Source organism: Lissotriton vulgaris, chromosome 4_1 (assembly GCF_964263255.1).
Source record: "Lissotriton vulgaris chromosome 4_1, aLisVul1.2, whole genome shotgun sequence".
In the NCBI taxonomy this organism is placed as follows: Eukaryota; Metazoa; Chordata; class Amphibia; order Caudata; family Salamandridae; genus Lissotriton; species Lissotriton vulgaris.
Window position 1 is genome coordinate 1,674,909,450 of NC_141691.1, and position 27,312 is coordinate 1,674,936,761.

Here is a 27,312-nt window from a genome sequence, read left to right on the forward strand (position 1 = left end):
GGATCCTTAGACAGATTGCTCAACCTCTCTCCCCTGATGCTCGGAAGCAAGCCGCCGTGGCACTTGTCTCTTCAAGACTGGACTACTGCAATGCATTGTATGTGGGTATTAACAAGAGTCTTATCCACCGCTTCCAGATAGTCCAGAATGCGGCGACCAAGATGGTTCTCAATCTTCCCAGATTGTCCTTAGCATCTTTGGCAAGAAGAAACCTGCGCTGGCTGCCCATCCAGTCTGGGGTCTCTTTTAAGATCCTATGCCTTACGCATGGGGCTTTGAATGGTACTGGACCAAAGGATATCAGGTTCCTCCTCCACTCTTACTCCCCCCACCAGAGTTTGTCGCTCATCTAATAAAAACTCCTCCTGATTCCCAGATTTACAAAAGCAACATGGGGAGGTAGAGCTTTTTCTACCTTAGCTCCCAGGCTATGGAACTTGCTTCCCCCTGAACTTGCAGGGCAACCCTCCCCTGTGCTTTTCGCAAAGCTTTGAAGACCTGGTATTTTACTGAGGCATACCTGTGACTGTGCACTAGGGGAATTACAATCCAGATGACCTATTTGGCGCCTTGAAGCCCTTGGGCTAAGTTGCGCGGTATAAGTCTCCTTTTCATTTCATTTCCTTTTCAATTTTTAAAAAAGACTGTCCATTAGACCCGGCAAATTATAGGCCTATTAGTCTTATTGATGTTACCCAAAAGATATTTGCCCGTGTTCTTCTAGGACGACTGCAATCATGGATGGATGAGTCCAATGTTTTAACCCCTCTACAAGCAGGATTTAGGTCTAAAACTTTGACCATAGACCAAATCTTTAGATTGCAATTAATTTACTGGAAAACAGTAACCTTGGGAGGGGGTAGTCTTTATTTGACTTTTTTGGACCTTAAGTCCGCTTTTGATATGGTCCATTGCGAGCAACTCTGGGGACTCCTACAAGATTTGGGGGTGCTGGTGTACCTTTGCGTGCTTTTAAAACGCCTCCACAAAGGCACTTATGCAAGGGTAAGATTTTCCCAGGATGGATAACGGACTGCTCCTTTTCCAGTTCAGAAAGGGGTGAGGCAGGGATGTGTCCTAGCCTCCACCCTCTTCTCCCTATTCCTGAACGGCTTAATCGATACTCTTTTGGCTGTAAAGGATACAGACTCACCCAGGTTAGCAAATAGGAAAATACCAGCTCTAATGTTTGCTGACGACACACTGCTCTTGTCTAAATCATCTATGGGGATGCAGCGTGTTTTGGGTGAGTTTAGAGCTTTTTGCAGGGAAAGGAACTTGGTGATAAATGTTTAAAAAAAACAAGTAAATGGTTTTCCATGCCAAAACCACTGACTGTCCTCATCCTCTAATGGTTGGTAGGTCCCTAGAAAGAGTGCCCATTTTTGACTCTCTGGGCATTACACTGAATGACAAAATGGACTGGAGGACACTTGAAACTAACGCAGTCAACGGGGGATATCCTCAAAGTCCATAAAAACTGTTCCCAAAAAGTAATTGGTCCCCCGCCTGAAATTTATAAAATCCAAGCAAGGGGAGCATCCCTTTATGGTGCTGAACTCTGAGGACATTGCCCTTCTCACCCCCTATTGGTGACTGAGAACATAGTTATTAGGCAATTGCTGGGTCTCCCAAAAAGTATGCCACGAACCCCACTCAGGATGGACCTAGGCATTGGCCCCATCTCAGACTTGATTGCCTCTAGTCCCCTCCTATTCTGGCGTCGCATTTGGAGCACGACAGAGTTAATCAACTATAGGGAGGAGTTGAGAGAATTTATGTCCAAATTGGGTGCTACTACTCTACCGTGGCTGTCCTATGTGAGGAGTGTCTGTTTTTCATTGGGGCGTGGTAATTTGTGGTTGAACCCAGAGGATTTTTGCCCTAGAACCTCTAAAAAAAACTCTAGTTTTAGCCCTTAGGTAACTCAAACTTGCCCAACTAATTCAAAGCACGAATTCATGCTCCTTGACATCTAGGTTTCTTGACGTCAAGCAACAGTATAAATTGGAAACTGCCTTGGACAGTAGTCAACCATTCATGGCAAAAAAATGTTTCTACAATTCAGGCACGGCATCTCCTGTTATCTGCATTTACAAATAAATGGAAGGGTGCAGCAAAATTAGATTGTCCGGGCTGCTCCGCCTCAGAAGAAACAAAAAATCCATGTAATGTTTTTCTGCCCTGCATACCATAGGTCTAAATCAAAGTGGGTCTTCCAACTGTGTAGAAACCTAGTGCTTAGAAATTATATTGAGGTCTTCAGGCTACTTAAATTTGAAACATTACCATTATTTGTATCTGCTAGCTCGAAGTTCCTCTTTGCAGTGCGGTGTACGCGCAGAGGTATTATAAAGGAGAAAGAGATGGGCAACAGTTGATGACACCCTTTGGACAATACCTCTACTGCCCTATGCTAATGTATGGCATTGCCCAGAGAGTGTGATGTTAATATTTGCGTCTATTTTGTTTTTGTAGAAATGTAATTTTTACGGCTCTTCTTTTTAACTTATTTTTTTAAGAAGAAGCCTAATTAATTCAGAAATTCTCGTGATATTGTTTTCAACGGTTTTAATTTTTAATTAAGTAACATGTGTTCTATTGATAAAATTGCTTCCCTTTAATTTGGGGGTCAGGTAGTTATCTTATTGTCATAGTGGAGGCAAAGATGCAATATATTTCTATTGATCAAGGATTGGCTGTTTTGAATCTTTATACGTTATTGTCCTCCCCGATGTAATACTTTATTTCATTTTATTGATTGTAAAATTTACTGTGCTTTTATAGCTGCAAAGCCGAAATAAAGTATTTTTGACTGACTGACTGACTCTAGTCTAAAGCGGTTTGAAAAAATTGTGGATGGCTCTGATGTGTCCTTGATACAGTAACAAAAATATTAAAGGAGCTGGTAAGCAATACAAAAAGAAAAGGATACTGAACTTGGATATCTAATGGAAAGAGAAGAGGTTTTGATGCCTAATAGGGTGAATGATCAGATGATGGTTGATTATCAGACTGGAAAAGCATAGTGTAAGAAGCTTATTAAAAAGGCCCTACTCCCCGAGAGCCCAGTTGAATCTATAAAAAAAAATAATTCTAGCACAAAGAAATGTAAAACTCTAAGGGGGATATTCACAGGGACTCAACTCAAATTTATCTTCACCCTAACGCAACAAATGTGGAGTTCGAATTAACACCCCATTCACAAGCTGGTGCAAGCTGAAGACATCGCCTGTATTCCCGCGATAACTGCCCCAAAATTTATCTCCACATTGACACCACCATTTAACCCTAATGAGATGCAGAGTAGGAGTTCCCATGCAAAAACCCACGAAAAATCCACAACATCACTTTCACAACGAAATGCAAGAACCGCGATCCCAAACAAAAGCAGGCAATAAGCTGCGGTAGCAGCAGGAAATTAACACCTGCTCATTGCTGGTGCAAAGCAGGACAACTACCTGCAGCAGGAAAGGGAGAGCCGCCAAGAGCCACACCGGAAGACCCACAGATGCCATGGAGACAATGATCATGCAACGCCGATACCCATGAGGGCCACCACACTCACTTCAACCACCCCAGGGTCCCCCACCACAGCCCTCCCCCGGACATACAAATACCGTGCACGACACCAGAGCCACAACAAATGCACGATGACGCACAGCACCAAAATACATACACACATGTGTGGCCAGAAGAAGGAGAAACAGTCACACAGCAGTGAAGTAACAACCAAAAACTTTATTGAACCACAACACAAAACAGCAATACGGAAGACTCCTGTTGGGTCCGTCAGGGACAACCTCGACATCACAGCCTGGGAAAAAAAGCACAAAATCAGGACGTGTGTCATGCGCACATCAAAGGAGCGAGACACAGAGAAACAGAGAAGGAAAGTGAGCCAGGCAGAGAATGAGAGGAAAGGAAAGGAAGGGAGATAGAGTGAGAGAGAGAGAAGGGAGAGAGAGAGAGTGAGAGAGAGAGAGAGAGAGAGAGAGAGAGAGAGAGAGAGACGGGAGATAGAGTTAGAGAGAGGGAAGGGAGATAGAGTGAGGGGAGAGGGAAGGAAGATAGAGAAAGAGAAGGGAGATAGAGTGAGCAAGAGAGGGAAGGGAGATAGAGTGAGAGAGAGAGAGAGAGAGAGATAGAGAGAAGGCAGATAGAGTGAGCGAGAGAGGGAAGGGAAGGGAAGGGCGATAGAGTCAGAGAGAGAGAGAGAGGGGAGATAGAGTTAGTAAAAGAGGGAAGGAAGATGGAATGAGAGAGAGAGAGAGAGAGAGAGAAAGAGAGAAGGGAGAGAGAGAGAAACCGCCGTCCCCGCACACACAGGCCCCACTGCTCACCTGCTGCCACTGGTGTGTCCATCAGTAGGCACACCGCTTGCCCGTGCAAGCTCCAGGCCCCTGTCATGCCACCATGGCATGGTCAACATTATGCGGGTGGGCCCCACAGCCCAGCATGTCCCACACATGACGCTGAGTCATCAATGGCGAAGACCACATCAGTGCACACATCATCAGGCTGCACACCCGTTCAGCAATTACGTGTGCCACCAACCCTGTGCAACGCCAGTCAGTGCCACGTGGTGGTAGGCCCATGTTGTTCGCAAGGTCTTGAATGCCACTATTCCTGTGATAAGCCTGTCAGCGCCATGTGGTGGTAGGCCCGTGTTGGCCGCTAGGCCTCGAGTGCCACTAACCCTGTGATACGCCAGTCAGCACCACATGGTGATAGGCCCGTGTCGACCGCAAGGCCTCGGGTGCCATCCAACATTTTGCGCAGCAAATTATAGGCCCTTTATGATTGTGCTCCGTGGACCGTCTGCCACCCAGTCATCACTGGCAGAGGGAAATGTGATGTTGTCGGTCCCTTATATTAGCAGCGTCACATGGTCTGTGGCGCCTGTGTTGGATGGGTGTGGTGTGTGTGCATACCTGCCCTCATAGAGCAGTCGTGACATGCTGACAACTTGACCAGTGGTAACAACAGAGGGTCCCTGAAAAACTGATAAAGTGAGGGGGGGCAGGGAAAAATGGACAAAAGCAAGAACAAGCCCCCTCACTTAATATTATTTTCAACTAGGTGGTACATCCTAGATACATACATTGAGAAACATTGTCCCACAAGCAAAAGGTATTGAAAAAAATTTGTCACTTTTTATTTACATATTTTTCTAATATTTTGAAACATAATAGCAGTATACATTCATATTCGTGACCACAGTACACAACAACTTATCTATATATACATATTTATACTATATACACACAAAAGAACCCCCATGGATCATGAACACAACCAGACAAACTCAGTCAGTCAAAACCACTCAAACACTCCATCTGCACAAACAGTTACAACACAATCACAAACTCACTACACACAAAATTCCAAAGGTATATTGTAAATAACAATCCATTTCAATCAATAATACAAAAATATAAGAAAGAGCAAAAAGGGGCGCCGACGCACGTTTTGGAAAAGGAACTTAATGGTCCTAAACTCCTTCGTCAGGGCGCAAATAGATCATGGGTTCCATATAAGGGTTTCTTGTCTGGATAATAGGATACCCGGTCCAAATTCCAAGTAATTGGTTATGCGGGGGTACACTCCTTATATAGAGGAGTAACCTGAATTAAATTCCAAATGAATGGGAGAAGGGCACAGGTCACGAACAACAGGTCTTGAATGTTCAGATGTTCGGTACAAAGAACAAATAAAGAGCCCCCAGATTTTGAGAGCGCACAGCCCAAGTGAAGATTAGGCAGGGCAAGTTTAGATTCACAATAGGGGAGCCCTCCGGGCCGTCTCTGGCATCCCACCGAGTAAGTTCCACAGGGTCAGGACAATAAAGTGTCCTTCCGCTACAGAGTCAATTAATTTCAATGCTGGATACGGCATAGGCGATCCGTCACCGGGGCAGCCAAAGAGTCGGACAACTTGACCAGTGACCTGCACACCACAAGGGAGTACGCCTGCGACAGGTAGCTATGTGGGCCCCCCCTCGGAGCTTCAGCTGAGTGGTCTGGCCTGGCATACACCGGACCAGCGCAGTGTTTGCAACAATGACTCGGGGGCTCTGGGCATTGTTCAGTCCCTCTCCGGAAAAAGAAGTGACTAATGTGTGTGTCCCTGTTGTGGTGCCCATGGTACCCGGGACACAATAAGTAATGTAGCACACGGTAACAGGCATCCTACTAGATGAGCATCATTGACGTAAGGGAAATCACTGTCCCCACTTCCATCCACACATTCATGTAGGAATGATGGAAGACATGACACAGCAGTGCGATACTGGATGTTTATTGCCAGTGGAGTGTTGCAGCTGGAGCGGTACAGGGCCATGCCAAGCTCAGCACACAATATGGGCCCATGGAGGGCCAGCCAAAGTCCATTCGGGGATGACAGGTGCTGCGGAAGGGGAAGGGAACAGTCCTCAGTCTGGTCGCCGTGTCATTGGTCATCAAACAGGATATGGTAGTCCATGTCGCTGTCCAAGGTGAGTGCCGCGGAGTGTATCGGGGGTCAGTGGAAGGTCATGAGGTCATGTGCGACACCAAGCAGAAATAGGCTAGGTGGCGGAGATGAATGCTACTGCCTCCTTCTGACAACAATCCCATCCACGTCCTCGCCCCGTATGTGTGCTCTGCCCCACCTGTGGGCGTTGCAGTATCAGCTACAGCACTGTGTGCCACTGACACATCAGGGACCAGAGGTGGATTGCCGGCCGCACTGTGTGGCAGTGGCACATCAGGTGCTAGAGGGGATACGCCTGCTGCACTGTGAGGCACTGACACACCAGGGGACGGAGAGGTGGACGGTGTGGGGGCAGCATCATTCATCAGCGCCACACCTTGTGGAAGCAATGCCATGATGAGGATCTGCAGGGCATGGTAGATCCCAGCTACATTTCGCTGATGTGCAGCGGTGGCTGCCATCCTTTCTGCCTCCATCCGCACCATGTCCTCCATGGCTCGTTGGAGACCATGGAGCGGGCTGTGGGTGTCCGTTAGGGACTGGAGGGGGTCCCTGATGGGACCTAGACACCCATGGATGGTGTCCATTTTGGCAGGTCTTGGTGGATGTGCCTGGGCTGTGGGTGCCTCCTGCTGGGTGCTTTCGGTAGTGGGTGGGGTCTCCTCGAGGTAGCTGGGCTGCCCTGATCCTGGAGGTGAGTTGCGGATGATGTCCATGATGTTTTGGAGGGTTTGGGTGTCGGTGCTGGCATTGTCCTCCTCGTCACCAGTGAAGAGTGGCTGGGACTGCTCTGCAGGGGATGTTGATGGTGCCCCTGCAATGTGAAGGGGAGATGGTGTATTATGATGTGTCCATATGTATGTAGCTGCAAGGTACATGTTTACATTGAGGCAGCATGGCATTGTGACAGTGTGCGGCTCAGGGCCATGAACCATAGTCATTGTGGGTGTGAACTGCTTGATTGTGCATGTGTGCCATGGTGGCCCACTCCACCCGTCCTCCCAGTGCCTAGTGCTCACTCAACTTGTTGTGGTTGTGTTGTGTCCTGTCGAACAGTGTCCGGTCCCCCGACTCCGGCCACAGTCTCCACACTGATGACTGTCGACACCAGCTCCTCCATGTCATCCAGCACGAGCTGTGGTGCTGGGACCCCACCTCCAGTCTGCATTGCTGCCTTCTAGTTGGCTACCAGTTTCTCATTGGTCTTTCGCTTGATGTCAATCCATCACCTCTTAGCCTCGGCCATTGACCTCCTGTGCTCTCCGAAGACATTCACCTTGTCCACGATGTTCCACCATATCCCCTTTTTTGTTCCCAATGACCCGTTGGAGGTGATGAACAGTTGGTGATGGTGTTCCATCACCTCCGTCACTAGGATCCTGTTATCCTGCGGACTGAACTTCATCTTCCTCTTCTTCTTGTCTTTGCCCTTCCCTGTCCCCGAGGTCTCAGGCTGGTCATCCGGGGTGCTTGTGGGGTTGCGCTAGTCCTCTGCGCCTGCCCCGGCTGCCTCCATGTTACTTGGGTGTTGGACAGTTTATGCTTGGGTGTTTTTTCAACTTTTATAGTGACGTTTCTTGCCTGCCATGTGTGTATTGCAAGCTAAGCGCTGCTTTTCGCTGATTTCCTCATCGCGCTTTGGCCCATCGCATGTTTTTTCGCTTTGGGGTTGGTGTTTTTATCACCGTTGAGGTGGTTGTATCGCGGACATTGGGCCCGGTTTCGGCAGACTATCGCATGCTACCACCTTGTTGTGAATCCCACGTTGACGCTGGGTTACTTTCCCGCGATCGGCTGCGTTGTGTAAAGGTGCGTGCGCTTTTTTTGGTGATGTTTAGCACACGTTCTTGTGAATATACCCCTAAATGTATTGAACAAGATGCATTTCCAATCTTTAAACCCCAGCCTAAGCAGGAAGAACACAATGGTGATTTAAGTTCTCTACCGATAAAAGCAGCAGAGAGGGAGGAAAGAGAAGGGGAATGAAGAAGTAATTGCCTATCTATGGATTTACTAAAAGGAGTCGAAGCAGATTACATTTTAGAGAGGTTGTGGATATTATGTTGTGAGAGGCTGGCCTGGTAAATGATGTACACTTATGTAAGTGGACATCTTGCAGCAGTCCAGACAACCCTTATGGTGATTTAAGAGGTCTTAGACAACAATAGAAAGCTCTCTAAGTGGTAGCTGTGGAGAACAGCCTTCAGGCTTAGTCCAGAAGGAGTGTAAAGCAGCTTGTTTTACCAGAATGCAATCTTATAGTATAGATTAAGTGAAAAAGAACCACACCAAGTACTTATAAAAATATATATATATTGTATAATTATCTCTGGAAAGTTCAAATATTTCCAAATGGAGAAAAACCCAATGCACACAATACTTTGGCAAAAAACACAGTAAATAGCACGCAATACACAGTGGCCACGGGGAGACAAAACCATATACTAAGAAAGTGATATAAGAACCATGACTCGACACAAGCCAGTATCAAGAGGACATAGAATTGCTGGGGACCCACAGAACTACCAAAGGTAAGCAGATATGGACCCAACGGAGAGTGTGTGCAGTGTGGGAACAGGCCTGCGTGCTCAGTACAAGTCTATGTGCAAGTCAAGGTTGGATTTTTAAAGATTAAGGACCCTTCCCAGTGGACCCTGAATAAACCCTGTGGAAGACAGAAGGTTGGGGAGCCAACCCACTTGTGGATACCCTAGTACCCACGTTACCTATGCCAGGGAAGCTGGGTGCATACCTGTAAAGTGGTGTCGGAAACCGCCGTCAACCGCAATGGAGGACTGCAGGAAAGTGCCGTTGTTGGAAGAGGCGAAAGTGTCTGTGCGAATCCAAACATGGATTCTTGAAGAGGAGTACCTGAAAGCAGAGGGACAGAGTCTTTGTCACTCAGGAGTGACCAGGAGACTTGAAAGACAAATTCCCTCCGATGTCAGGTGCTCCAGGAAAGATGATGATGACCTTGACTCTGCAGCTGTGTGGACCAGACGATGCTGAGGAAGACCAGGACAGGATATGAGGTGTCCCACAAAGGATGTCAATAGCTGAGGGGTCGCTGTCTGGCGGGAGCACCAACAAGCCTTGGCCAATGCAGCCCACACAGGAAATCAAGAAGGTGCAAGGTTGGGACCAGCAATATCCAGGGGACTCACCACAAGCAGGGGAGTCAGGGAAGGCCCCAAGCAATCAGGAAGCCCAAGAGAAAGAAAGGCGACCCTCATATGGACCCACAGGCCGGAGACACTGGAGTCATGAGAGGGCCTTGTGTTGCTCACCAAAGGACCAGGCCACATTGCCCATGAGGGGTATGGCTGAAGATATTGGTGAAAGAAGTTGCTGGAGGTTGGGGCAACATGGAGCCCAATGCACTTGTTGCAAAGTTGGCAAAAAGCCTTTGCACTTGCAAAAGAACGCAGTGCACAGGGGTTCGGTTAATGCAGCCCCCACAAGGGATACTGGCCTCAAACTCAGTGAGAGGACAGCTCGTGCCCCAAGAGATATAGGAAACCACATCTGCGTAGTTGAACCCTTCGGAGTCCACAGAAGCTTTGGATCAGCCGACTGGTCATCAGTGTTGAGGTGCCTGCATATGCAGGGAAGTAACTCCTTCACTTCAAGGGAGATTCCTTCAAGCGTCTTGGATGCTCCACAGGTTCTGCATGGAACCTGTATGCTGCAGAGGCACAGATGATGCAGTAGACTGAAAGGGAGACAAAGCCAGGCCCAAACAAAGTCAAGCGACGACCAGAGTACCCAGACGGTGGAAGTGCAGTGGTGTCAGTTCTGAATCTTATCCCATGATGCATCTAGGGACCTATACCCAGGCCAGCCCTTAATTACCCTAGGGAAAGGGTTGGAAAGATTCAGGGGATCCTCCCAGGGGAGGGTCTGGACAGAGGGGAGGTTACTCCCAGGTCCTTTGTCCAGTTTGACAATGGCTCCAAGAACTGGTTTGAACTGGACTATACACAGGGACACCAAATGGACCCTCATGCAGACTTTTAGGCACTGACAAGCTCACCCACACAGTACCAATAGACTAAATCCTGTCTGGGTGGTGGTTACACCTCCATGTGAAAGGATGCCTATTGTTCCACCTTCTTCTGCTCTAGTTTGGCTCAGCAGCAGGAGGGTATAAAAGTGTCTCTGGTTGGCGCAACCATTTTGTGCTATCCAGGACAAGAAGGTTGGCACCGGGAACACTGAGAGCCTAACGGTGGGCTCTTCCAGTGCTTGGAATCATACCTCCCACACCGTTTATTGTGTTGGGTATGATTCCAACATGTTTGATACTAAACATGAAAGGATTGGTTGTAGCCTTTTTCGAGATGGTCATCGCTTCATTACACGGTGCGCCTCTATATAGTATATGGCGGCTTCACTGACAACCTGGGAAAATGGACTCCGTAGGCTGCAGGGGTGTCCTGCTAATGCAGGGGCACCCTCTCACTTAGAACCAAGCACCCTGCCTTCAGGATTGCAAAAGCATGCTATAGGGGTCACTTATAGGTTTTAAGTGCGGTGACCCTTAGAAATAGTAAACCTCTATCTTTAGTAAGTGGTGCATGTACCCACTTACACAGGCTGAAATGGCAGGTCTGTGGTTCCATTTTGCATGGTATCCCATGAGTGGCATAATGCATGCTTCCACCCATGTGAGACCTCTGGGGTACTTATGCCCTGGGTACCTTAGTACCATATAATAGTGACTGATAAGGGTACCCCAGTATCCAAACTGAAGTGTACCTAAGTACTGAAGAAACCAATTTAGGATCCCAGTCAGACTAGTCAAACACAAGATCCCAGTCAGACTGATAGAAGACATCATCACATCAAGCAAAAAGTGAGGCTAACCTTAAGAAGCAGATCCTACTTTTCGACATATGTCTAGTGCAGAGGGTACAACACAACCCTGGCAATTGTCTTATCAAGTTATGGTCCCAGATAGTGGCCCGGTAAATGTACTGGCTGCGGGGACTTCAGAAGTTACAGTAGAGGAACAAGGGGTTCACTCAAGTGCCGTTGTTGGAAGAGGCGAAAGTGTCTGTGCGAATCCAAACATGGATTCTTGAAGAGGAGTACCTGAAAGCAGAGGGGACAGAGTCTTTGTCACTCAGGAGTGACGAGGAGACTTGGAAGACAAATTCCCTCCGATGTCAGGTGCTCCAGGAAAGATGATGATGTGTCAGGTCCCCCACTAGACGTGTCCCTAAAGCAGTGCAAAGAGGCAATAAGAACAAGGGGGTAGTGTTAGCAGCAATCATGCAATTGCAAAAACTACACAAGAAGCAAGGCAAGAAGCAACATGGATGCCAACGATCTCTTAAGCCTGGTGAGGTTAGCGTTCTAGCTGATTTACAGAGTTGGCCTCAAGCAGGTGAAGCGCGTGGGGAACTACGCACTTCACCTGAGCCCTTGGAGTAGCAGGACGTGTATCCCATGTGTGGCGCGTAGTCAGGGAATTTATCGCGTCGCGTATATCCTGAGTTTGTTGCAGAAATTACTTTGAAGGAGAACTGACAAGTAAGACTGTTCTGATTTAATTGCGAAATACCGTGTTGTTGTTGACTTGCTCTGCGCACGCTCCATTGAAGCTTCACTTCGCATGAGCCTGCGCAGTACAGATTGTAGTATACTTCCAGACGAGAAAACAAAAACAGAACAAGCATTTTCAGAAGCGTTTGTATAGCGCATTTCATACCGTGTTGAAAAGGTCTTGCTTTGCGCACGCTCCATAGAAGCTCCGCTTCGCTTGAGCCTGTGCAATACAAATTGTGGCGTACTTCAAAAGAAGAGAAAACCAGAGACAGAACAAGCATTCCTGATGCGAGTGTCGGAGTAAAGACGCTTGCGATAATTGTACATAGCGTTTTCAGTAAAAGAAGTTAAAGTAGTAAAAAGGTTAATAAGACGAATCCTTATGTACCCAATGCAAGTAAAGCTGTAATCCAATAAGTACTCGAGTGAAAGCAACAACTAGTTGGTGTGTGGAAGCCCTGAAGTTAACAGCAGTCAGCACCAGCTATAAGCTTCAGCTTAGGTGAATAAAGGGACTTACCTCTACAGCAGCTTCTTGCTTACACATAGGTGAGAGTAGAATCCTGAAGGAAAGAAGACAAGACATAAGTTAAGTGAGGAATAATTCTAGAGGGTAAACAATTGCTTTTGTCATTCACAGCCAGGAAAGAGCTAAAAGAAAAAGAGAAAAGATAATAAAAGAAGAGAGGCAAACGCACACAGAATACTGGGTATGTGGTAAGAATAGATAGAATAATGATTTAGTGAGAGTAGATTATAGTAAGCAGGTAAATGCATTTGTAACATTTATTTTACAGCAATACACAGCCGAAGTGAGAAGATACAGAATCCTTTTCAGAGAGGAAGCAGAACTCAGACACAGAATCCTCCATTTAGAAGAAAGAAGAACTTTGTGTGTGCACTCTCTTCTCTGTCCCATTCCCCTTTCCCCATGAGGGCTCTGCTAGCAACTCATATATATCTTAAGTGAGTGGCTGGGGAGTTCCTTGGCGGAATTGGGAGCTAGCGTCATTCTGCTCCTGTGTCGAGTGCCAGCGGGAAGAGCAGCTGGTTCTGACATGATGACCTTGACTCTGCAGCTGTGTGGACCAGACGATGCTAAGGAAGACCAGGACCAGGATATGAGCTGTCCCACAAAGGATGTCAATAGCTGAGGGGTCGCTGTCTGGCGGGAGCACCAACAAGCCTTGGCCAATGCAGCCCACACAGGAAATCAAGAAGGTGCAAGGTTGGGACCAGCAATGTCCAGGAGACTCATCACAAGCAGGGGAGTCAGGGCAGGCCCCAAGCAATCAGGAAGCCCAAGAGAAAGAAAGGCGACCCTCAAATGGACCCACAGGCCGGAGACACTGGAGTCATGAGAGGGCCTTGTGTTGCTCACCAAAGGACCAGGCCACATTGCCCATGAGGGGTATGGCTGAAGATATTGGTGGAAGAAGTTGACGGAGGTTGGGGCTACATGGAGCCCAATGCACTTGTTGCAAAGTTGGCAACAAGCCTTTGCACTTGCAAAAGAACTCAGTGCACAGGGGTTCGGTTAATGCAGCCCCCACAAGGGATACTGGCCTCAAACTCAGTGAGAGGACAGCTCATGCCTCAAGAGATAAAGGAAACCACATCTGCATAGTTGAACCCTTCAGAGTGCACAGAAGCTTTGGAACAGCCGACTGGTCAGCAGTGTTGAGGTGCCTGCATATGCAGGGAAGTGACTCCTTCACATCAAGGGAGATTCCTTAAAGCGTCTTGGATGCTTCACAGGTTCTGCACGGAACCTGTATGCTGCAGAGGCACAGATGATGCAGTAGACTGAAAGGGAGACAAAGCCAGGCCCAAACAAAGTCAAGCGAAGTCCAGAGTGCCCAGACGGTAGAAGTGCAGTGGTGTCAGTTCTGAATCTTATCCCATGATGCATCTAGGGACCTATACCCAGGTCAGCCCTTAATTACCCTAGGGAAAGGGTTGGAAAGATTCAGGGGACCCTCTCATGGGAGGGTCTGGACATAGGGGAGGCTACTCCCAGGTCCTTTGTCCAGTTTTGCCCCAGAGAGGGAGCCAATGGCTCCAAGAACTGGTTTGAACTGGACTATACACAGGGACACCAAATGTGCCCCTCATGCAGACTTTTAGGCACTGACAAGCTCACCCACCCAGTCCCAATAGACTAAATCCTGTTTGGGTGGTGGTTACACCTCCATGTGAAAGGATGCCTATTGTTCCACCTTCTTCTGCTCTAGTTTGGCTCAGCAGCAGGAGGGCATAAATGTGTCTCTGGTTGGTACGACCATTTTGTGCTATCCAGGACGAGAAGGTTGGCACCAGGAACACTGAGAGCCTAACGGTGGGCTCTTCCAGTGCTTGGAATCATACCTCCCATACCATTTATTGTGTTGGGTATGATTCCAACATGTTTTATACTAAACATGAAAGGATTGGTTGTAGCCTTTTTCGAGATGGCCATCGTTTCATTACACGGTGCGCCTCTATATAGTATATGGCGGCTTCACTGACAACCTGGGAAAATGGACTCCTTGGGCTGCAGGGGCACCCTCTCACTTAGAACCAAGCACACTGCCTTCAGGATTGCAAAGGCATGCTATAGGGGCGACTTATAGGTTTTAAGTGCGGTGATCCTTAGATATAGTAAACCTCTATCTTTAGTAAGTGGTGCGTGTACCCACTTACACAGGCTGAAATGGCAGGTCTGTGGTTCCATTTTGCATGGTATCCCATGAGTGGCATAATGAATGCGTCCACCCATGTGAGACCTCTGGGGTACTTATGCCCTGGGTACCTTAGTACCATATAATAGGGACTGATAAGGGTACCCCAGTATCCTAACTGAAGTGTACCTAAGTACTGAAGAAACCAATTTAGGATCCCAGTCAGACTAGTCAAACACATGATCCCAGTCAGACTGGTAGAAAACAGCATCACATCAAGGAAATAGTGAGGGTAACCTTAAGAAGCAGATCCTACTTTTCTAGATATGTCTAGTGCAGAGGGTACAACTCGACCCTGGCAATTGTCTCATCAAGTTATGGTCCCAGATAGTGGCCCGGTAAATTTACTGGTGGCGGGGACTGCAGAAGTTACAGTAGAGGAACAAGGGGTGCACTCTTTCTTTATTCCCTCACTGTTGAACTCAATGGCTGTGCCCTTACAAAATATTGGTATAAAGGGAGTCCCCTCAGAGTTAGAAGTGTCAGACTCTCTATGGTGTAACATGGAAACTTATTCACTAGATTGTATTCCTTCATTTGAAGCAGATTTAATGTTAAATAGTTCTTTGTTGCTTAAATGTTTTCCTGAGACTGAGAATCTTAAGCTTATCCAAGGTAGTGATTTTGATTTGTTCTCCCTTCTACCCTTTGAAGTTTGTTTTAAATTAAGGGTAATTTTTTATTCCAAAGTCATAGCAAACTTGCTATTAAGCTACTCTTCAAGGTCTGCAAAGTAGGGGGATTTACGTTATCCCAATTCTAGAAGAGGCGGGTTTGTGTGCAGTGGATAAAAGGTTTCCACCTCACTCTCCTCCCTCTTTTGGTGGGTGGACTATGACTGATGTAAAGAAGATTAAAATCCTTCTTGATAAATATGGCAGAAAAGTATCTGTTAGAGAACCTTCCAATCACCTAACCCAAGGAACATCTAAAGACAGGCCCTCTATATGGAATTAGTTACCTGGTACTCTATCTAGTGTGTCTCAGAGTAGTCATCTGCAATGTCCAATCTATTAGCAATAAGTTAAAAATGAAATGATGGAATGCCCCCAGGAAATTGTATTATTTAAGTTTATGTTAAGCATATGTGGTTTGTCTCCAGGAGACTTGGGGGGATATTCACAAGGAAGTGGCGGAGAGAGGCGTTAGCCTTCTTGGCATAACGCCTCTCTCTGCCACTTCGGAAAAGCAAGGCTGCACCATAGTCACAAGGATATGGTGCAGCCTTGCCTTTCCCCCTGCCATGGCACTAAGTTTCACAACTTATCGCCAACGCAGGCACCCTTGCACCATAGTGCAAAGGTGTCTGCAAGCAAGGAGGTTTGTTTATGTACAGGAGGGTGTCCCTTCCTGCCCATAAACAAACCTAAAATGCCAGTTTGTAACTTAGGTCTGCTGCTTCATGCAGCACACAAGTAAGTTACATAATGGTGTTTAAAAAAAAAGGTTTGTTTATGTACTGGAAGGTACCTTCTTGTACATAAACAAACCATGGCATTTTGCATTTTCCATGTGTGCTGTACAAGGCAGCACACATGGAAAATGCAAAAACGAGGAGAAATAAAGCATTTCTCCTCATATCACCAACTTAAGGCCAGGGTTTTCCTGGTCTTAAGTTTGCTGTTAGCTCCTATTTACGCCGCTCTTGTAAATAGGGGGCAACTTAAATATCAATGGGTGTTCCGGTGGAACGCCCTGCACAATACCCACTGCACGCCCTTTTCACGCTAAACACAGCGTGGAACGGGGCTTATTCTCAAGGCAGCGTTAAGCCACATTAAGTGGCTTAACACTGCCTTGTGAATAAGGCGAGGCCCCTATCGCCACTACAAAGTCACTGAACGTGACGCTGTGGTGGCGATAGGAGCTTGTGAATATGCCCCTTGGTGTGTATAGGAATTGGTTTGCGATGATTAATCACCTTAAATTGTAAAGCAATACCTTCAAGGCGGGGACATGCGAAGGGAGGGGTGGCATGTGTGCTATATAATATAAATCCAGTGGTTAGCTGTAATTTGGTATATTACGGCAGTCCCCAAAGAACTCCACCGCTATTACGGATAAATATTTACATTCCCCCTGAGTCTTTTAATGAGGTCTTTTCCTATGTTAGGAAAGTGTCTAATGAGAAGGACCCCCATATATAATTCAGGATGGGGATTTGAGTTGAAAAATATCTAATTTTGCCCTAGAACAGTTGCAGAAGAATGAAAATGAAGATGTTATGTGGATAACCCCAGCCTTTTTTCACCAAAAGTAAGAACTAATAAGAAAGGGATCATTTTTTGGCTCAGCTGAAAAAGCTGATAGTGTTATAGTGAATGGGAGGTTACCTTCTCATTACCCCACAGCATATACCCATAAAGCTCCTGGAGGAGCACCAATCTTGGTGCGCTTCATTTTTCTTACTGGGAGATCTAACGGTTATAGATTCCCCTCTTAGCTATCATAATTTCTTGACCTTGTAAATGTAAAATGTAAATGTCAAGGTATTTGTAGAGCGCACTGTCACCAAGCGGTTTCCTGGCGCTATTACTCATACCGCTGAGGAACCCATCCTGGCTTTCCCTGTGAAGTGTCCACTCCTGGGCACCCCCAGGGTGAAGCCAGGCATCCCAGCGCTGTTGGGGCCGGTGTGGAGGTTAAGCAAGCTATTGCCCAGAGTTGCAGCGTGGGGCCCATGATTAGAATAGGCACCGAGGCGAGAATTGTCAGGTCCGAGGAGATTGAGCCCAAGACCCGCCGAGGCGGGAATTGAACCCTGGTCCCGGGCCAGAGCTCTGCATCAGGGTCTGCCGCTCTAACCATTGAGCCACACTCCTCCAGACCTTCTCTGTAAATTTTAATACTTCTCCTACTGATTCAAAGAAGTTTGATGGTCAGTCTTCCAGGTTCAATAGGAAACAGGGAGAACCCATTGGGATTATAGGGCAAGGTCAGGAATCGGAGGCATGTTAGAGGCTACTGTAGATAAATTATCTGGTTAGGCTGGAAAAGAAATAGAAAATTGTAATACTTTAATGCAGCAGTTAGTTACAGCAGTAAAACAAGTAAATCAAGAGGACAATTTGAGAGGCATCCCCCTCCCGTCCTGCTGTTAAGTAAATAAATGCCTTATTAGAGGAGCAATATCTGGCGAACGCTCCAGAAAGATACACACGGGTACTGATATCAAAGAGAAGGAGTCGGCTAAAGGCTTGTTTAAGGAAAAAGGAGGAGAATAGGTATTGGAAAAAACTAAGGGAATCAGTCTTCAAAGGCCAATCAAAGCCGCTCTGGGCATTGGTTGCTTAGGGCTGCAGAACTAGAGCCAGAGACTTCCCTGTAGCAATTGAAGAATTGAAATGGGTTAACTTTATGCAGAGCCTCAACGTGGCAAACAAGGATGTTGTAAAGAAGTTTAAAGTGAGGGAAGACTTTTCCCCATCAGAAAAGAAGATAGAACTTGTAATAAGGGGAATGCATTTCTCTGTTGCGATGAGTCTTGATGACATTCCAATTACTGTCACAAAACAAAATGGCTCCTTCTGGAGTATAATTTTATACCCATTTTTTAAAGCTTATTATGAATGGAAAGAAGCCCCTCCACCCCTTCCCGGAAGGGTAGTGCAATAGTCCCACTTTTTTAAATGGGAGACCGTAATTTACCGGAATGTTATCTGCAGATTGACCGTCTTGATTAGGTGGGCAAAGTTGTTGCTAAATGCTTGCTGACCCAGATTAATGAATGGGTGGAAGATCATAATATTATCCCAATGGAGCAAACAGGTTCAGGAGAAAGCATGGAACAGTTGTTTACATGACTTCAGGTAGTAAATTAAAAATATGTTCATGTTAGAGAGGGTATGGTATATATGGCTTTTATTGACTTCTCCACTGCATTTGACAAAGTAGACCTTCCTTTGCTGCGGAGTAAGCTTTAAGTTTGGGTATCCCGGGTACCATTTTAGACTTAGCTAGGGCCCTTCATAGCGATACTTGGTGCAGAGCTCTCCTGGGTGGTGATAGGGGTTTGTCTCATGCAATCATTACTTTAAATGGTTTAAAACAGAAGTGTATCCTTTTTTCCCTGTACATTTCTGATCACCTTGATTTTCTGGCTCAGAGTGGGAGTATTGCCCCGCTAGTTGGCAGTAAGCTTATTGTGTGCTTACTTTATGCAAATGACATAATCATTTTTGCACTTACCCCGAAGGGTTTAAATAGACGTCTGCAGGTTTACCACTAACACACAAAGAGAAACCTTTACCAAGATGTTGTGAACAATGTCTCACAACCAACACCACAAAACAGAAGACAATTTGCTCAGTGCCTTCTTCCATAAGACAACCCGTAGGTAATATCTTAAGATCCTATGCCATGACAAACCCATTTACAGCTTCAGCTTCGAATCATGCATCACAATTATTCATGGACTTTAACCATGCGGACTCTAACCACTTCACTCCGATCAACAACGCACAGCTGTTTCAAAAACCGCAATCTTAGCAAAAGCAATAGCAACGTGCATCCCTATTAATACTCACATTCCTCCTCTGATACATGTTAACAACATCAGGAAGAATACTCTATCAACACTCCATCAATCCATCTCTTTGCCTAACAAACAATTTTGGCTCTTTGGACTTTGTTAATAATTTCACTGCCTTTTTGGCACTCTAAAAGCACACTTCTCTAGGCATAAACATAGCTCTGCTACCAACGATTAGATCCTGCGTAAGCAATTTAAAAATGTAAAGCTTACCATCACTTGTATCTCATTTATTCCTCTAGCTGTACTGGGCCCCCTACAGCTGGACGGATTACAGCATTACCCTCACCACAGAGACAAATGGTCCTCTGATTAATCTTTCTCCGTTGAGGGGTGGGAATTAGGACGTCCAAAACATAATGTTAGCCACCCAATGTGGACCATTATTTGGTGACTAACTCACAAATTTGAAATACGGTTCAAATACACTACTCTCATGGCCATACTGTAACAATTAAGTATTGGGATGGGAAAACACAATCTCCTGGAGAAATTAAGTCTAACTAAAATGATGCACACCAGAAGTTCTGCTACTGAAACACAGAATAGAAGAAGCTGAACTTGATATCCAGGAAAGATTTGCTAGTAAGTGTGGTAGCAGCACTACTGAAGGTCCGCTGAGCGCTGGGAGCAGACTGCGAGCTACCAGCATTGTGTGGAGCTCTTCTGTTACCCCTCTCCATACCCGCCGTGTTTTTACTCTTTTTAACAGCCTGATAGCGCCTGGCAGCGCGATTTTTTAAAATTGCTGAAATCTTTGTTTTTCTTACCTTGCTACATTTGGGCCAGACAGCGGGTGACTTGAGACTCGTTTTCCTGCATAGGGTGTGCCTCCCTGCCCCGGTCCACCACGGCTGACGTGCCGATTGCTGTGGAGGGCAGGCGCCATCTTAGGTGAGGACCTGGTTCCCGGCGGTGACGCGCGCTGCGCTCTAGCTGGGGGTGGGGTTTGGATTCAAATTGCAATGGCTCCCCGGAAGCGCAGCGGACGAGCGCAGCGGGCGCGACGATGGCGCGCCGAAGGTGCGCCTAAGGTAAGCCCGTCTGCGCCCGTCCGTGGCCGACCGGGGCTAGGGGCTAGTCCCCCTGTCCTTTCTCTCGGATATTCATCTTCTGATCTTTTATATCTACATGCTAACTGGCCTCTTACTGCCATTACTCGGTTGAAACTCGAATCATCGGGGTTGCTATGCATCAGGGATTCGTTCCCTGAGATTTTGTCGCCCCCTTTACGAGTTTCTGCTGCTCTTTCCCCTCTGTCCCCCCTCGCTGGCACGGATCCCTCTTTTACCAAAGGGCCTCTGTTATCAAAATTCTCAGTGAGCTATCTTAACACTCGCTCACTGGTTAGACACCAGTCGGAAATTTTCAACTACTTAGACTCCGTGAAACCCGATATATTGTTGTTGACCGAGACCTGGCTCAATGCTGATTCCACCCCAGACATTCTTGCGGCTATCCCTCCTGGCTACTATACTTTGCAAAAACAACAAGTGATGGACTGAATGTGGATCAATGTCACACACTCCCCCAGTCAAAAGATCTGGGCCCAAATCCATCGTTTTTTTGCACTCCACACCACCCTGGGTTAGACAATGGCGATATGCAAATCAGCTCTGACCCTGTTGCCCCATGGGAACAGTCCAGTCCGAACTAAAAAAGCCATGTCCTTCCCAGAACGGAATCAAGCATCCGAGGACCGGACCGGTTTCGAGGTAACACCTCTCATCAGCCCGGCTAGCTTGACTCCAGTGGTGTGGAGTGCCTGGGACCCACGTCTGGGCATCCCCAGCGCACTTAGGGCGGCAATTGCAAAAACAACAAGTGATGGACTGAATGTGGATCAATGTCACACACTCCCCCAGTCAAAAGATCTGGGCCCAAATCCATCGTTTTTTTGCACTCCACACCACCCTGGGTTAGACAATGGCGATATGCAAATCAGCTCTGACCCTGTTGCCCCATGGGAACAGTCCAGTCCGAACTACAAAAGCCATGTCCTTCCCAGAACGGAATCAAGCATCCGAGGACCGGACCGGTTTCGAGGTAACACCTCTCATCAGCCCGGCTAGCTTGACTCCAGTGGTGTGGAGTGCCTGGGACCCACGTCTGGGCATCCCCAGCGCACTTAGGGCGGCAATTGCAAAAACAACAAGTGATGGACTGAATGTGGATCAATGTCACACACTCCCCCAGTCAAAAGATCTGGGCCCAAATCCATCGTTTTTTTGCACTCCACACCACCCTGGGTTAGACAATGGCGATATGCAAATCAGCTCTGACCCTGTTGCCCCATGGGAACAGTCCAGTCCGAACTACAAAAGCCATGTCCTTCCCAGAACGGAATCAAGCATCCGAGGACCGGACCGGTTTCGAGGTAACACCTCTCATCAGCCCGGCTAGCTTGACTCCAGTGGTGTGGAGTGCCTGGGACCCACGTCTGGGCATCCCCAGCGCACTTAGGGCGGCAATTGCAAAAACAACAAGTGATGGACTGAATGTGGATCAATGTCACACACTCCCCCAGTCAAAAGATCTGGGCCCAAATCCATCGTTTTTTTGCACTCCACACCACCCTGGGTTAGACAATGGCGATATGCAAATCAGCTCTGACCCTGTTGCCCCATGGGAACAGTCCAGTCCGAACTACAAAAGCCATGTCCTTCCCAGAACGGAATCAAGCATCCGAGGACCGGACCGGTTTCGAGGTAACACCTCTCATCAGCCCGGCTAGCTTGACTCCAGTGGTGTGGAGTGCCTGGGACCCACGTCTGGGCATCCCCAGCGCACTTAGGGCGGCAATTGCAAAAACAACAAGTGATGGACTGAATGTGGATCAATGTCACACACTCCCCCAGTCAAAAGATCTGGGCCCAAATCCATCGTTTTTTTGCACTCCACACCACCCTGGGTTAGACAATGGCGATATGCAAATCAGCTCTGACCCTGTTGCCCCATGGGAACAGTCCAGTCCGAACTACAAAAGCCATGTCCTTCCCAGAACGGAATCAAGCATCCGAGGACCGGACCGGTTTCGAGGTAACACCTCTCATCAGCCCGGCTAGCTTGACTCCAGTGGTGTGGAGTGCCTGGGACCCACGTCTGGGCATCCCCAGCGCACTTAGGGCGGCAATTGCAAAAACAACAAGTGATGGACTGAATGTGGATCAATGTCACACACTCCCCCAGTCAAAAGATCTGGGCCCAAATCCATCGTTTTTTTGCACTCCACACCACCCTGGGTTAGACAATGGCGATATGCAAATCAGCTCTGACCCTGTTGCCCCATGGGAACAGTCCAGTCCGAACTACAAAAGCCATGTCCTTCCCAGAACGGAATCAAGCATCCGAGGACCGGACCGGTTTCGAGGTAACACCTCTCATCAGCCCGGCTAGCTTGACTCCAGTGGTGTGGAGTGCCTGGGACCCACGTCTGGGCATCCCCAGCGCACTTAGGGCGGCAATTGCAAAAACAACAAGTGATGGACTGAATGTGGATCAATGTCACACACTCCCCCAGTCAAAAGATCTGGGCCCAAATCCATCGTTTTTTTGCACTCCACACCACCCTGGGTTAGACAATGGCGATATGCAAATCAGCTCTGACCCTGTTGCCCCATGGGAACAGTCCAGTCCGAACTACAAAAGCCATGTCCTTCCCAGAACGGAATCAAGCATCCGAGGACCGGACCGGTTTCGAGGTAACACCTCTCATCAGCCCGGCTAGCTTGACTCCAGTGGTGTGGAGTGCCTGGGACCCACGTCTGGGCATCCCCAGCGCACTTAGGGCGGCAATTGCAAAAACAACAAGTGATGGACTGAATGTGGATCAATGTCACACACTCCCCCAGTCAAAAGATCTGGGCCCAAATCCATCGTTTTTTTGCACTCCACACCACCCTGGGTTAGACAATGGCGATATGCAAATCAGCTCTGACCCTGTTGCCCCATGGAAACAGTCCAGTCCGAACTACAAAAGCCATGTCCTTCCCAGAACGGAATCAAGCATCCGAGGACCGGACCGATTTCGAGTTAACACCTTTCATCAGCCCGGCTAGCTTGACTCCAGTGGTGTGGAGTGCCTGGGACCCACGTCTGGGCATCCCCAGCGCACTTAGGGCGGCAATTGCAAAAACAACAAGTGATGGACTGAATGTGGATCAATGTCACACACTCCCCCAGTCGAAAGATCTGGGCCCAAATCCATCGTTTTTTTGCACTCCACACCACCCTGGGTTAGACAATGGCGATATGCAAACCAGCTCTGACCCTGTTGCCCCATGGGAACAGTCCAGTCCGAACTACAAAAGCCATGTCCTTCCCAGAACGGAATCAAGCATCCGAGGACCGGACCGGTTTCGAGGTAACACCTCTCATCAGCCCGGCTAGCTTGACTCCAGTGGTGTGGAGTGCCTGGGACCCACGCCTGGGCATCCCCAGCGCACTTAGGGCGGCAATTGCAAAAACAAGTGATGGACTGAATGTGGATCAATGTCACACACTCCCCCAGTCAAAAGATCTGGGCCCAAATCCATCGTTTTTTTGCACTCCACACCACCCTGGGTTAGACAATGGCGATATGCAAATCAGCTCTGACCCTGTTGCCCCATGGGAACAGTCCAGTCCGAACTACAAAAGCCATGTCCTTCCCAGAACAGAATCAAGCATCCGAGGACCGGACCGGTTTCGAGGTAACACCTCTCATCAGCCCGGCTAGCTTGACTCCAGTGGTGTGGAGTGCCTGGGACCCACGTCTGGGCATCCCCAGCGCACTTAGGGCGGCAATTGCAAAAACAACAAGTGATGGACTGAATGTGGATCAATGTCACACACTCCCCCAGTCAAAAGATCTGGGCCCAAATCCATCGTTTTTTTGCACTCCACACCACCCTGGGTTAGACAATGGCGATATGCAAATCAGCTCTGACCCTGTTGCCCCATGGGAACAGTCCAGTCCGAACTACAAAAGCCATGTCCTTCCCAGAACGGAATCAAGCATCCGAGGACCGGACCGGTTTCGAGGTAACACCTCTCATCAGCCCGGCTAGCTTGACTCCAGTGGTGTGGAGTGCCTGGGACCCACGTCTGGGCATCCCCAGCGCACTTAGGGCGGCAATTGCAAAAACAACAAGTGATGGACTGAATGTGGATCAATGTCACACACTCCCCCAGTCAAAAGATCTGGGCCCAAAACCATCGTTTTTTTGCACTCCACACCACCCTGGGTTAGACAATGGCGATATGCAAATCAGCTCTGACCCTGTTGCCCCATGGGAACAGTCCAGTCCGAACTACAAAAGCCATGTCCTTCCCAGAACGGAATCAAGCATCCGAGGACCGGACCAGTTTCAAGGTAACACCTCTCATCAGCCCGGCTAGCTTGACTCCAGTGGTGTGGAGTGCCTGGGACCCACGTCTGGGCATCCCCAGCGCACTTAGGGCGGCAATTGCAAAAACAACAAGTGATGGACTGAATGTGGATCAATGTCACACACTCCCCCAGTCAAAAGATCTGGGCCCAAATCCATCGTTTTTTTGCACTCCACACCACCCTGGGTTAGACAATGGCGATATGCAAATCAGCTCTGACCCTGTTGCCCCATGGGAACAGTCCAGTCCGAACTACAAAAGCCATGTCCTTCCCAGAACGGAATCAAGCATCCGAGGACCGGACCGGTTTCGAGGTAACACCTCTCATCAGCCCGGCTAGCTTGACTCCAGTGGTGTGGAGTGCCTGGGACCCACGTCTGGGCATCCCCAGCGCACTTAGGGCGGCAATTGCAAAAACAACAAGTGATGGACTGAATGTGGATCAATGTCACACACTCCCCCAGTCAAAAGATCTGGGCCCAAATCCATCGTTTTTTTGCACTCCACACCACCCGGGGTTAGACAATGGCGATATGCAAATCAGCTCTGACCCTGTTGCCCCATGGGAACAGTCCAGTCCGAACTACAAAAGCCATGTCCTTCCCAGAACGGAATCAAGCATCCGAGGACCAGACCGGTTTCGAGGTAACACCTCTCATCAGCCCGGCTAGCTTGACTCCAGTGGTGTATACTTTGCAAGCAGACCGAGCCTCTGATAGGCCCGGTGGAGGAGTAGCGGCGATTTTTACATCCTCTATCAGATTCTCCTCACTAACTACGGTCTGTATTCCTTTGGTTGATCATCTCGTGCTGAGACTGGAATCCTCAGCCACACCCTTGGTTTGTGTGTTAGCATACCGCCCCCCTCAACCTATGCCTAACTTTTTAACGCTGTTTGGTGAGATGCTTTCCGAACTTATCATTAATAACTCTAATATCCTAATTTTAGGAGATTTTAATTATTGGCCTTTTGACGAAAAGGAGAGTACCTGCTCCATTATGTTTTCGGATCTTTTATCTGGTATGAACTGCTGCCAACATATACATACCCCGACCCACATTAAAGGTCATGTCTTGGACCAGGTCTGGACATCCAATGTAGAGATCTTGGCTCCCCTTATTTCCCCCTGCTTATGGTCAGATCATTTTATAATTTCTTTTTCGCTTACAGTTACCCCCTGTCCCAGCAGAATTCTGCAGAGCAACTTTCAAGCCCGGAATTGGAATAGGGTGGATCTTGGTGAATTTGTTGACCTACTTAAAATTTCTCCCCCCCCCCCGCAGCCAACTCTACTGATTCTATCGACACCCAAGCCTCAGTTCTTACGAAGTGGCTTGTACCAGCCAGCAATGTTGTGGCCCCGCTCAAACACATCAAGCTTAAACGTCCACATGATGCACAAAAGTGGTTCACTGAAGACCTTAAAGCTCTAAAGTTTGAGCTTAGGCAGGATGAGCGTCAATGGCGGCGAGGTTATGCTGCTGACACTGAGTCGCGGTATAGGTCCCTGCTCAAAGAGTATAAAATTGCGATTTTATCTGCTAAGACCTCTTATTTTTCACAAAAAATTGTTAACTCCGCTACTAAAACGAAATACATCTTCTCCATAGTGGAGGAGTTATCACATCCGGACAGGATTACCATCAAGCCCCTCCCCTCCCAAGTGGTCCGCGACTCCCTTAATCAGTATTTTGTGGACAAGATTGCTAATATTAAAAAGAGCATCTCTCTCGCCGGCCCCCCTCTTTCCACTGGGTCCGTACTCTCTTTGTCCCTTCCTAATTTGCAGCAACTTACTCAGATTCCCCCTATCTCATAGGATGAGTTTTCGATCTTGTTAAGTAAGGTCACCTCTGGGTCCCCGACTGACTGCTGTCCTCCTCTGATTCTGCGTGAGGCTTTTATAGCCTGCCCGCTTCCCCCCTTGAGACTTCTAAATTTGTCCCTGTCCTCCGGTTCGGTTCCCAGTTCCTTCAAGGTGGCCGAGGTCGTGCCCATTTTAAAAAAAAACCACGGCAGACCCGACAATCATGAGCAATTTTCGTCCCATCTCCCTCCTCCCCTACCTTAGTAAAGTGCTGGAGTCTCATGTTACCAACACCTTGAGCTCCTTCATTGAGCACTCCCAATATCTTGACTCCCAACAGGCCGGTTTTTGACCCGCCCATTCTACGGAGTCAGTTATACTCTCAGTTATGGAAGAGCTGCGGAGAGGAGGGGACTCTAACACCAGCCAGGTTTTGGTGCTCCTGGATCTGTCGGCCGCCTTTGACATGGTCGACCATAATATTTTGGTCGACCGTGTCGAGGAGGCTGCCATCCGGGGCACCGCTCTGGACTGGGTTTGCTCCTTCTTGTCCAATCGCCAGCAGGCGGTTCGGCTCTCCCAGTTCACCGCTGACAGGGTAGGTTTAAATTGTGGAGTCCCGCAGGGTTCTTCGTTATCCCCTCTTCTTTTTAATTTATATCTGACCCCCCTCATCCGGTCTCTACGAGGCAATCATGTCACCGCGTTTAATTACGCGGATGGCATTCAGCTGATTTTTAACATCGATGGTTCAGCGGAGTCTATTCACACCTTCCAGTCCACCCTCTGCCACATCAGCAATTGGATGGGGGTTAACCATCTGAAGCTCAACCCCGACAAGACTGAATTGGTCCTTGTC